General features: G+C 37.5%; 1 protein-coding gene across 1 annotated transcript in view; it reads right to left on the bottom strand.

The window, feature by feature from the left end:
* Positions 1–2,436: 2,436 nt before the first annotated feature.
* Positions 2,437–11,393, bottom strand: part of MAATS1 (MYCBP associated and testis expressed 1) — a 142,953-nt gene continuing 133,996 nt past the window's right edge. The window contains exon 18 of the mRNA XM_029215154.1: positions 2,437–3,684. The gene's annotated coding sequence lies outside the window, so the exon portion shown is untranslated. The remainder of the gene's footprint in view (positions 3,685–11,393) is intronic.

Here is an 11,393-nt window from a genome sequence, read left to right as displayed (position 1 = left end):
ATATTAATTAGATCAACAAACTTAAACATTAATACCAGGTATTAATTTTTTTTAAAAGAAGATGTTAGGGGTAGGAGTTTATTAATTAATTAATTAATTAATTTTTGCTGTGTTGGGTCTTCGTTTCTGTGCGAGGGCTTTCTCTAGTTGTGGCAAGTGGGGGCCACTCACTATCGAGGCCTCTCTTGTTGCGGAGCACAGGCTCCAGATGTGCAGGCTCAGTAGTTGTGGTTCACGGGCCTAGTTGCTCCGTGGCATTTGGTATCCTCCCAGACCAGGGCTCGAACCCATGTTCCCTGCATTAGCACTCAACCACTGTGCCACCAGGGAAACCCCTGAGGTTTTAATTTAATACTAAATATTTCCCAGTTCAAGAGAACCTGAAACTCATTTAGCTTAATTTCTCTTGTATTTAGAATTGTTTAGTTTGTAAGCGCTTACCTTTCTTTAAGCCAATTAAATAGAGCTCATTTACAGATTAACCTCAGCAATGTTATCCAAAGACAAAGACATAAACAAACAAACAGAGAGACCTCATAGTTCTCCTTTCAGAATTTCAGCCCTGAGTCAGGTACAGCAATGTAAAACCCATCAGTTTACAAAAGAGGTTGGATTAAAATTGGGTTTCTGGCAGATGGAACAAATCAAGCTCACTTGTCTAAATGGCTCAACCCTTTTTACTTATAGTTAGGGAAAACAAGTCAAGTTCTAAATTACTTTACCCTCTTTTCAAAATTTGCATTTCAAAAAGATGGCAGAGATGAGAGTTCTTGAGAAAACCAGCTAGGACATTTGAATCTCAAAGATACAGGCAAGTTTCTCCTAGGATGACTTTGTTTCCTTCTCTGGGGTTTCCATGAGTGCCATTTGTAGGCTTAAAGAGTGCTCTGGTGGGGCCCTGATGTCAAGCTGTTCTGGTGAAAAAGTTACTTGAGCATTTAATTTACAAAGGAGACTTGTCCCAAAAAAGGGGGGTTGGATACTCTGGCATATATAAGAAGCTATGTTTCAGGGTGAGGTTCCCTAGTTGTCATTCTAAGAGGTTGTAAGAATGAATGGTTTTGTACTTCTCCAGAAATTCCTGTGACCAGGATAGACTGAGATGTTTTCTGTGCCACCTTGGTGTTTACCACATAGTATGTGGCACCATATCTATTAGAAAGTCAATCAACTTGTTCCCTACTGTCAGAGTTACCCAGGGCTCCTGTGGGGAAATTAGAATCAGATGCCTCAAGTCTAAGGGAGTCCCCTGGCCTCTTACAGGATATCAGCACAAGGGAAATTGCCCTGCTGTGGAAGTGGCTCCCAGTCCAAATTGGGTGCCCTGTCGGGTCTTAGATGGTAATATTAAACCACGTCCCTATGCTCCAGGGGTTAATATAGAAACTTCTATTTGATCCCCATGGGTAGGAGAAACAGGAGGCGGTGAATATGTTGGCGGCATGGCGGGGGCAGATGGAACAACTGCCGGTGCAGCCTGCTCGGCCAGTGGGGGGGCTGGATAGGCCGGAGGGGCTTTAGATTTTGAAGTAACATGTCCCCACTCTCATTTTCTCCCTCTTCTTGTAGAACAGGTTTCCCCTTGGGTTTCCTTTCAGACCACTGCACCATAAGGTGGCAGCCCTCTGACTCCTTTTCCTCCTGATGCAATAGCATAAATGCTCCTACATATGGAATCTCATCTCTTTTCTTTGCTCTTTTGCAAAACACTTCTAATTGTGAGATCGTATAATAATTGAGTGAGTCATTCAGGGGCCATTGCTCTTCTGAACTTAACATATATTGGGTCCACACCCTATTACAATAGTATATCATGTCTCTCTTAGTCATGGGTTCACATCTATGTTTTGCCCATTTATTTAATATACACCCCCAAAAGGCTCTCCTTCAGGATAGTTATTTCCCATTTTCATAAGTTTGATGACACCAAAACACAAAAGATGCAAACAAATTCCAACACAAAAAGCACAAATTCCAACATTGACGCACACAAAACCAAAACCAATGAACCCGTTCCCAAATCAGGTAGAGTCCAACAATTCCCCTCTCCAACAGGGTACCCCAACCAAACAAATTAGCTTGTCTTATAAAGGAAAAGCCCAAATTGAGGGGGGAATATGGTCCCGGTGTGCACACCTGAGCAACTTACCCTCCAGAATTGAGTCTGTCGACTCATAGAAGTTTTTCAGTTCCTTGTACCAACTGCCAAGTGCTGGGGTAGCTGGTGCCACTTCAGGGAGTTCTGAAGGAAAGATCCACGGGACAAATGGTCCTGGCAGCTGCTAGGGCCTTGCTCCGATATTCCCTGACGGGGGCTGGCTAGCCACAAGCAGCAAGGCTCCTGGCTGGCTAAGCCAAATTTGTTACCGAGTCCAAGCTCACTCTGCTCACCGCACGACAGGCCAATAAATCAGGAGATGAGGTGTTGAGGCAAGGAATAGTGACTTTATTCGGAAAGCCAGCAGGCCAAGAAGATAGCAGACTAAAGACTCAACATAACCATCTTATCCACGTCTGGATGCCAGTTTCTTTTATAGAACAGAGAGGGGGAGGAGGTGAGGAAGTAAAGTAAAAAGGCCGTTTATCTTGTAAATATCTCCTTGCTTGGCCGCATTGAGGAGGGGATGTGTTAATTTCTTCTTTTCTGCAGCCATTCACAGGTGGACAGGGTCAGAATGTCTCTCTGTGAGCTGAACAAAGGCCACTGTAGTTTAACAGGCAGAGGAGCAGGGTTCCCTGTGGCAGGCCATTAAGCTTACAGTTATAGACAGTGACTCTAGTAACAAAAGCAATGAAAAGCAAAGGTTAAAGTAAAAGAAACAGATCCAACATGGAGCCAGAACTAGCTCTTCCCTATTACAGTAAGATATTTTCTAAGATAAGCTTTTATTGTTTTCCGATAACATACATTTTCTTTTATAAGTTCTTTACATGGGTCCCATGTTGATTTGTTGTGGATGCTTTTGTTTATTTATTGTTTTTCCTATTTACTGATCTTTAAATGAGGAGAGATCCATTCAGCCCTGACACTTGTCAACATGTAGGATGGGCAGATTGCTCTCCAGCAGCACCCTCTCCATGGGTGTTGCATGAATATACTTCTCAGAGCTAAAGCTCAATGGTGACTTGATGTGCCATTGTATGGATATACCAAGGTTTACTTTTCTATTCCTATGTAGATAGACATTTGGGGCCAGCATGAATAGTACTGCTACAGCATTCTTGTCATGCCTGTTGGTGTACATACTCGTGCATTTCTTCCGGAGAATGAAATGTTGTGAGAATGAAATGCTGGGTCATGGGGATTGCATATTTTCAGTCTTAACAGATAATGCCAATGCACTATGAATAGCAAACCAAAACCACTTAAATATCCAGTAACATTTTTTATTTGATTCAACAAGCTGGCATATCTTCATAGTTAACGAAATGTTGAAATGAGACATGAGAAAATTTTCTCTTGAAGTAGAGCCTCTGGGAAACACCAAAGAGAATAAGGCTCCTTCATTTGATTATTATTACTGAAAATCATTTTAAATTATTGGGAGTTTAAAGAAAATAAATCTGTTTTCTCATGCATCACATATTGACAAGCCTGTAAGAGCTGCACATCTTAGGAGAAGCACAGAGGACTGGAATGCTCTATGATGATTTGTACAGCTTCTTTTTAAAAAAGATCATAGTCTGTAAAAAACAACACAAATATTTATGATTACATCATCTTTTTAGAAACAATCATTATCAGATGAACACATCCAAAAGATTACTGTCATACAATTACACAGAGTCCTGGTTTTGAAGTCACACAGCCCCAGACATATCCCAGCTCTGCCGCTTACAGGCCCCATGATCCAAACGTTTCCTAACTCACCTCAGTTAGTCTCAGTTTCCAAATTCTACAACTTGAAAAAAGACTTTACATTAACTGGTATAACTTAAAAATTAATATGTGTATATAGTAAAAAAAAAATTCAAACTACAAAAGGACAGAAACATATGGAAAGTAAGCCTCTTTTCCCCCAGTCTGACTTGCAGTCCTCAGTTTCCATGCCAACAACAACTACTTAACAAGTTCACATTGATCTTTCTAGGATTATTCTGTGTATATTGTAAGCATAATGCATGTATGTACATGTTCATATATCTACATAGGTATTTCTAACTTTTAACTACAGAATATGACACACAAAGGAAAGTACAAAAAAAAATCATTGTACAGCTTAATGAATTAATGTGTACTGTTCATCTCTGTAAATACCACCCAGAGCAAAAAATCCCATAAGCCCTCACTTTGTTCCAATCACAACCCTCTTCTTACCCTCTAAAAGAAATCACTATTCTGATTTTTATTTGATTTTTACAGTAATCACTTCCTTGCTTTTCTTTATATCATTACCTAAGTGTACATTCCTCAACACACAGTTTAGTGCTGATTTTGAAATTTTATATAAATAGACTCATACTGTAGATTTTTTTTTTTTTTTGGATTTGGCTTCTTTCAGTTCTTATTATATTTGTGAGATTCATCCATGTGTTTGTCTTTAGTTCTTTTTCACTCTTTTTATCTGCTGTAGAGTAGGAATTAACAAACTTTTTCTGCAAAGGGCCTGACAGTAAATATTTTAGACTTTGTGGGCCAAAAGACAAAATCAAGCATATTATATAGGTACTAAAATAACAAGAAAGAAAACAAATTTTCACAAATTTTTATTGATGAAATTCAGAAGATAGTAATAATAATTGCCTACAGTTTTTTGTAATACAGGTCTCCTGAAAAAAAGAATGAAACTCTTATTTAGGGGATAACATTTTGCTTAATTGGGGTTCAGGTAGTTTAAAGTGATTGCAAATGTTCATCTGTTAATGGTGATGTGTAATGAGACTTCCCCCCATTGCAGTTTCGAAAATGTCTTTAAGACAAATATTATATGATATCACTTATATGTGGAATCTAAAAAATAGTACAGAACAGAAACAGACTCACAGACATAGAAAACAAACTTATGGTTACCAAAGGGGAAAAGGGCAGGGAGGGAAAAATTAGGAATATATGATTAATAGATACACACTACCATATATAAAATAGATAAACAATAAGGATTTGCTGTATAGCACAGGGAATTATATTCAGTATCTTGTAATAACGTATAATGGAAAAGAATTTTAAAACTGAATCACTTTGCTGTACACCTGAAACCAACAAAATATGTATATCAACTATACTTCAATTTAAAAAAATGTCTTTCACAGATAGGTGCTGGCAATACTGATCTGAATCCATAAGCATGTGCTTTTAATTGTGCATATTTATTGCTTGGAAGGCATTTATAGAAGTCCATTAGATTCTTCTCTTGATATTTGCCTTTTAGCACATCATTATAATGCAGATTAATCACTTCCATGAAGGTTAGATGGACATGCCTCCACTGCACAGTTAAATAACTTTGAAATATAGAAATTTCCTTTGCACTTGTTTCAAGGTCCAAAAAACGCTCCTGGAAGTATAGTTTAAGCTCAGAAAATACATTCACTGCAAATATGCATGGGAGTGGACACCTTGTTTTTTTAGCTTTGGCAGCACAGGAAGTATATAAAGCAGCTTACTGTTACTAGTGATTCAGACAATGTTAGTTGCCATTGAAATGACTTTACCATAATATAAATTCTACATACAGGTTCTGTTTTGCCTTGTAATTTTAGATTGGATTCATTATAAAATATTACCAAGTCTGCAGCAAGAGCTAATTTCCAAAGTCATTCAGTGTTCCATGATGGTGGTTAAGGGTAGTTTTCTTAGAAAAATCTCAATCTTGTTCTAAGCTCAAAAAATCACACAAAAATGTTACCACTGCTAAGCCATCAAACATCACGGTGGTAGGGAAATTCAGGATATTCTGCTCTTTCTGACAAAAAAATATTCATGGAACAATGAATTAACAATGGATAAATCCATGAGGCTGAGTGAGGATCACATTGACACAGCTGGCTAAATGACACATGATAGATTCAAACATCTTTCTACTAATAAAGGGGTTATCTACCAAAAACCTAAAGCTGACATTCTGGGGAAATTTGGCCTTACGTCTGGGGCTCCTCCAGATTCCAACATCATGCTTACTCACACAGTTTTTAAAAGTCTTGCTGGTTTCTGTTTCCCTTAGTAAAGTCTTAGAACCAGATTTGGCCAGTGCCTCAAGGGAAGAAAATGGCCAGTGATCTTAGATCACTTAGGAAGGACTCTTTCCTCTCTAACATTTTAGCTCATCGAGTTCCCCTTTATTGCCAGAGCTCTTCACTGTCTCTGAAAGGTTACGTTTACAATATATCCATAATTTTCTCTAATTGTTGAAGCTACCTACTGTATCTACTTAGAATCAGAAGACATGTCTATTTTGTTTTATTAATTCCTGTTACTTTTGTTTCCTTCCTTTTACTTTTTTTGCATCTAATTTGCCATTCTTTTTCTAAATTCTGGAAAAGGATACTCTTACTTTCACCTTTTCTCTTCTAATAAATGCCTTTAAGCCTACAAATTTCCATCTAAGCACCACATCAGTCCCATTTTACATGTTGGATATATATGTAGCATTTTGGTCATTTTTCAGTTCAAAATATTTTCAAGTTTCTATTCTGGTATTTTCTTTGATGAACAGATTATTTACACCTGAATTTCCTAATTTCCAAACAAATTAGAATTACCTTGTCATTGATTTCTAGTTTCATTACATTTTTATCAGAGAACACACTTTGCCATGATTTCAACTTTGAAATAGTTAACACTTGCTTTATGACACAGTATGTAGTCAGTTTTTGCAAATGTTCTCTGTGTGCTTGAAAATAATTTGCATCCTGGAGTTGTTGGGTATAATATTCTATAAATGTCTATTAGGTGAAGTTTCTTAACTATATGTCTCAAATCTTCTATTTTTTAGTTTTTTCCCTCTGCTTGCCATATCAGTTCCTGATAGAGATTAAAATTCCCAGCATTATTACGGATTTTTCTATTTCTCCTTGCAGCTCTCTTAACCTTTGCTTCATATAGGTTGAGGCTATGTTATTAGATATATTCAAATTGTGACTCATTATACCTTCCCAATGAATTAAACCTTTATCTTTATGAAGTGTCCCTCTTTTGCTCTAGTAAGTGCTTTCTGGCTTAAAGTCTTCTTTGTTTGTCATTAATATAGTTAACATCAGCTTTCCTGTGGATGGTGTTTTCATGGTATCTTTTACTTTCCTTTGACTTGTAACCATTCTGCATATTTAGATCTTACATATAAAAGGCATACAATTGAGTTATTTTTTAAATTCAGTCTGACAAATTCTGACTTTACTTTGAGCATTTAGTCTGTCTACATTTAATGTAAATTAAATGATGAATCAATGATAAACACCTACCATTTTATTCAGTGCTTTCTATTGGTTCTGTTTCCTTTTTCTCTCCTTCTGTCCTCCTTTTGTATTGAGTGTTTTTTATTTATTTCATTTTCTTCTATTAGTTTAGATGTCATACATCTTTTTACTATCCTTTAGGATTTACCCTAAAGGATACAAAACGTTTCCTGAGTTATCAACTGTAATGTTAGGTGATACTTTTATCCTCTTCCTAGACAATGCAAGTGCCTTGGGACAATTTAACCCATCTATGCCCTTTCTGACTTATATACTATTGTTGTTGTATAACTGTACTGCTGCTATTTTTGCTGTTTCTTCTAATTTTGTTATATGCCATCAATAAATATTTATCCACATGTTGATCCTTCATTTATCTCCAACCTTCCAACTGGGATAATTTTCCTTCTGCTTGAAGAACACCCTTTAGTGATTTATTGTAGGGCAAATCTCCTAGTGACAAATTTTCTGTTTCATTTATCTGAAAATGTCTTTTATTGTCATTCTCAAGGATATTTTTGAAAGGTATAGAATCCTATTTTATTATACTATTTAAGCATATTGAAGATATCATTCCAGTATTTTCTGGCTTTGTTTCTGGTGAGAAGTCAACTCTCAGCTTAATTATTGCTCTTATGAAGGTAATTCATCTTTTCTCTCTCAACAGTTTTAAGATTTTCTTTTCTTTTGTTTTCAGTAGTCATATTAAAATGCATCTAGGTATAGATTTCTTTTTATTTTGTCTACTTGGGGTTAAGAAGCCTTCTTAAACGTTGACCCTTTCATTGGTTTTAGAAAATTCATATTTCATATGATTTCCCAACACATGCCTTCTCTTAGAAGTCAGATTTCTTGAATCAACTGTCCATGCCTACTATCCTTTTGTCGCTTCCTAAGGATTAAGTTATACTACATCTATCCTTTTCTTCTGTAGTTTCCAATTCTTTGTCTCTGTGATTCTTTCTAGATAAATTATTCTGATCTTTTAATTTACGAATTTTCTCTTCAGCTGTATATATCCTGTTCTTAAATCTATTCATTGAGTTTCTTATGTTGACTTCTGTATTTTTAAATTCTATTTCTTCAAATCTGCTATATCATTTTTATCATTTCTAGTTCTCTTAAAAATTTCCATATTGACTTTCATTTCTTTGAACATAGTAAGTGTCTTAGCTCAGGATGCCATAACAAAATACCTTAGACTGGGTAGCTTAAGTAACAGAAACATATTTTCTTTTTCTTTTTAAATGAGAACTCAGGATTTACTCTTTTTTATTTTTAAAGAGAAACTTTAAAAAAATATATTTATTATTTATTTATTTTTGGCTGCATTGGGTCTTTGTTGCTGCGTGTGGGCTTTCTCTAGTTGTGGCGAGCGGGGGCTACTCTTCGTTGTGGTGCGCGGGCTTCTCATCGCGGTGGCTTCTCTTGTTGTGGAGCACGGGATCTAGGTGCGTGGGCTTCAGTAGTTGTGGCACGTGGGCTTAGTTGCTCCACTGTATGTGGGATCTTCCTGGACCAGAGCTTGAACCCATGTCCCCTGCATTGGCAGGCGGATTCTTAACCACTGTGCCACCAGGGAAGCCCAGGATTTACTCTCTTAACCACTTTCATATATAACATATAGCAGTGTTCATTATATTTATCATGTTTATTACATCCCCAGTACTAATTTATCTTGTAACTGAAAGTTTATACCTTTTGATTGCCTTTGTCCAATCTCCACTTCTCCCCCCACACCTCTGGTAACCACAAATTGATCTCTTTTTCTGAGTTTGTTTTTGAAGTATAATTGACTTAACAAAACAATGTTAGTTCTTGTTACACAACGTAGTGATTCGATTTTTCTATACATTTCAAAATGATCCCCATGATAAGTCTAGTTATGATCTGTCACCGTGCAAAAATATTACATAATTTTTGACTATATTCCCCAAATTGTACACTTCCTACCCAAGACTCATTTATTTTGCAACTGGAATCTCCCTCACCTATTTCTCTCTTTCATCCACCCCCTCCCCTCTGGAAACCACCTCTTCATCCTCTGTAGCTATGACTCTCTATATGGTTATGATTTTATTTTTTCTTTTGTTTTTAGATTTCACATATAAGTGAAATCATACAGTATTTGTCTCTCTCGGTCTGATTTATTTCACTTAGAATGATATCCTGTAGATCCATCCATGTTATCACAAATGGCAAGGTTTCATTCTTTTTTATGGCTGAGTAATATTCCACTGTGTGTACATGTACCACATCTTCTTTATCCATTCATCTACTGATGGGAACTTAGGTTGCTTCCATATCTTGGCAACTGTAAATAATGCTGCTATGAACATAGGGGTGCACATATCTTTTTTAATTAGTGTTTTCATTTTCTTTGGATAAATACCCAGGAGTGGAATTGCTGGATCACATGGTAGTCCTATTTTTAATTTTTTGAGGAATTTCCGTACTGTTTTCCATTGTAGCTGCACCAATTGACATTCCCACCAACAGTGCACAAGGGTTCCCTTTTCTCCACAGCCTTGCCAACACTTGTTTTTTGTGGTCTTTTTGATAATAGCCATTCTGACAGGTGTGAGGTGATATCTCATTGTGGTTTGTTTTTTTTTTTTTTTGCGGTACACGGGCCTCTCACTGTTGTGCCCTCTCCCGTTGCGGAGCACAGGCTCCAGACGCACAGGCTCAGCGGCCATGGCTCACAGGCCCAGCCACTCCGCGGCATGTGGGATCTTCCAGGACCGGGGCACGAATCTGTATTCCCTGCATTGGCAGGCGGACTCTCAACCACTGTGCCACCAGGGAAGCCCTCATTGTGGTTTTGACTTGCATTTCCCTGATGATCATTGATGTTGAGGATCTTTTCATGTGCCTGTTGGCCATCTGTATGTCTTCTTTGGAAAAAGTCTACTTGGATCCTCTGCCTATTTTTTAAAATTCTTATTATTTATTTGGCTGCATCGGGTCTTAGTTGTGGCATGCGGGATCTTCATTGCAGCATGTGAGATCTTTTGTTGCAGTGCGCGGGCTTCTCTCTAGTTGTGGCATGCGGGCTCCAGAGCGCATGAGCTCAGGTGTTGCGGTGCACAGGCTCTCTAGTTGTGGTGCACAGTCTCAGTAGTTGTGGCGCATGTGCTCTAAAGCATGCGGGCTCAGTAGTTGCGGCACGTGGGCTTAGTTGCCCCGTGGCATGTGGGATTTTAGTTCCCTGATCAGGGATCAAACCTGTGTCCCCTGCATTGGAAGGCGGAGTCTCAACCACTGGACCACCAGGGAGTCCCCCTCTGCCTATTTTTTAATTGAGTTTTTTTTGATGTTGAGTTATGTGAGTTCTTTGTATATTTTGGATATTAACCCCTTACTGTATATATCGTTTGCAAATGTTATCTCCCATTCAGTATGTGGCCTTTTCATTTTGTTGATAGTTTCCTTAACTGTGCAAAAGTTTTTTAGTTTGATATAGTCCTATTTGTTTATTTCTGCTTTGTTTCCCTTGCCTAAGGAGACAAAGCAAGAAAAAATATACTACTATGGCCAGTGTTCAAGAGCATCCTACCTGTGATTTATTATAGAAGTTTTATGGTTTCAGATCTTATATTTAAGTCTTTAATTTACTTTGAATTTACTTTTGTGCATGGTGTGAGAAAGTAATCCAGTTTGATTCTTTTCCATGTAGCTGTCTAGTTTCCCCAACACCATTTATTATAAAGGCTGCATATCCCCATTGTATATTCTTCCCTCCTTTGTCATAGATAACTGCCCATATAAGTGTGGGTTTATTACTGGGCTCTGTTCTGTTCCATTGATCAATTTATCTGTTTCTATGCCAGTATCATACTGTTTTGATTACTATAGCTTTGTAGTATAGTTTGAAATCAGGGCGTATCGTACCTCCAGCGTTGTTCTTCTTTCTCAAGATTGTTTTGGCTATTAGAAATTTATTTTCTCACAGTTCTGGAGGCTAGAAGTCCAAGATCAAGGTGCCATCATGGTCAGCT

This window comes from Monodon monoceros, unplaced genomic scaffold (genome assembly GCF_005190385.1).
Source record: "Monodon monoceros isolate NGI ecotype Baffin Bay Population unplaced genomic scaffold, NGI_Narwhal_1 Super_Scaffold_11, whole genome shotgun sequence".
NCBI classification, from domain to species: domain Eukaryota; kingdom Metazoa; phylum Chordata; class Mammalia; order Artiodactyla; family Monodontidae; genus Monodon; species Monodon monoceros.
The sequence above is the reverse complement of the archived record's forward strand: the minus strand, read 5'-3'. Positions and strand labels throughout refer to the sequence as shown.